This window comes from Vulpes vulpes, chromosome 14 (assembly GCF_048418805.1).
Source record: "Vulpes vulpes isolate BD-2025 chromosome 14, VulVul3, whole genome shotgun sequence".
Lineage (NCBI taxonomy): Eukaryota > Metazoa > Chordata > Mammalia > Carnivora > Canidae > Vulpes > Vulpes vulpes.
The window spans coordinates 92,113,715-92,115,337 of record NC_132793.1 but is presented as its reverse complement, the minus strand read 5'-3'; the positions used below and the strand labels follow the sequence as shown (position 1 = coordinate 92,115,337).

The 1,623-nt window shown below is 37.0% G+C and overlaps 1 non-coding gene across 1 annotated transcript; it reads right to left on the bottom strand.

Moving 5' to 3' along the window:
- Positions 1 to 1,141: 1,141 nt before the first annotated feature.
- Positions 1,142 to 1,247, bottom strand: LOC112923526 (U6 spliceosomal RNA). The gene has a single exon (XR_003235689.1). It is a non-coding gene; the product is annotated as a U6 spliceosomal RNA (small nuclear RNA).
- Positions 1,248 to 1,623: the final 376 nt, after the last annotated feature.

The window sequence follows — 1,623 nt, the reverse complement described above, 5'->3', positions numbered from 1 at the left end:
TCACATCATTCTATCTTTTACTTTATGAAAACAAATGGAGAATGAGCAACTGAAACTAATTGGTAAATGTGTCCTGTAAATAGCAGGATTTGAGATATCTACATTTATAATGATCGATGAATATAATAATATATAAAATCTGAAACTTAAAGATCACAAAATATACACAAATTTTATGTCATCGTAAGTGGATAAGTATACCATGTTTTTCAAGAGAGATTTCCCCCCTAAATATGGATAAAAATGTAAAATTATTGTTTCTTTCTTACATCTTAAGGGGAAAAAAGTACATATCTAATAATTATGATACATATTTTGGGCAGAAATAGCATATCTTCAGACTCTCTAAGATATCAGTGTAAATTTCTTCCAAAAAAAGAATATGAAGAGCATAAAATGGATTAAAAAACAATCTATCATTGATTAAAACTTCAAGGGAAAGACACATTTGAAAAGACCAAAGAGGGGTGCTTGGGTGGCTTAGTGGTTGAGCGCATCTGCCTTTGGCTCCGGTCATGATCCCGGGCTCTGGGATCGAGTCCTACATATGGCTCCCCGCAGGGAGCTTGCTTCTTGCTCTGCCTATGTCTCTGCCCCTCTCTCTGTCTCTCATGAGTAAAAAATAAAATCTTAAAAAAAAGAAAAGATCAAAGAAATACATCTTTTTTTGAATTTAAATTTATTTTTTATTGGTGTTCAATTTGCCAACATATAGAATAATACCCAGTGCTCATCCCATCAAGTGTCCACCTCAGTGCCCGTCACCCAGTCACCCCCGCCCACCTCCCCTTCCACCACCCTTAGTTCCTTTCCCAGAGGTAGGAGTCTTTCATGTTCTGTCACCTTTTCTGATATTTCCTACTCATTTTTTCTCCTTTCACCTTTATTCCCTTTCACTATTTTTTATATTCCCCAAATGAATGAGACCATATAATGTTGTCCTTCTCTGTTTAACTTACTTCACTCAGCATAATACCCTCCAGTTCCATCCACGTTGAAGAAAATGGTGGGTATTTGTCGTTTCTAATGGCTGAGTAGTATTTCATTGTATACATAAACCACATCTTCTTTATCCATTCATCAAAGAAAGACATATTAATTTGGATCTCAAGTTTTAAAGATATTGATATGGGTAGTGCAAAAAAGGACATGGATTTTCCCACCACTAGCATGTCATTCTTGTGCAGGGGCCTTGCGTCTTCTCTGCATTGTTCCAATTTTGGTATATGTGCTGCCACAGGGAACACTCCACTGCTTGCTTAAGAGAGTCCTGATAGAAACCATTGACTCCATTTAAATATTATAGGTAAAATTTCACAAGGGGCATATCGGGGAAGATTTCCTAAAGGAAATGAGATCTTTATTTTATTCCTCTTGGATTAAGCGATGTTTCTTTGCAATTATAAGATGAGAGATGACAATTTTGAAATTCTGTAGCATAATCTTACCAGTTTTTTCTTTTCTTTTTTAAGGTTTTACTTATTTATTCACAAGAGACTCAGAGACAGAGGCCGAGACACCGGCAGAGGGAGAAGCAGGCTCTCTGCAGTAGCCCAACTAAAGACTTGATCCCAGGACCCTGGATCACAACCTGAGCCAAACGCAGAAGCTCAACCACTGAAC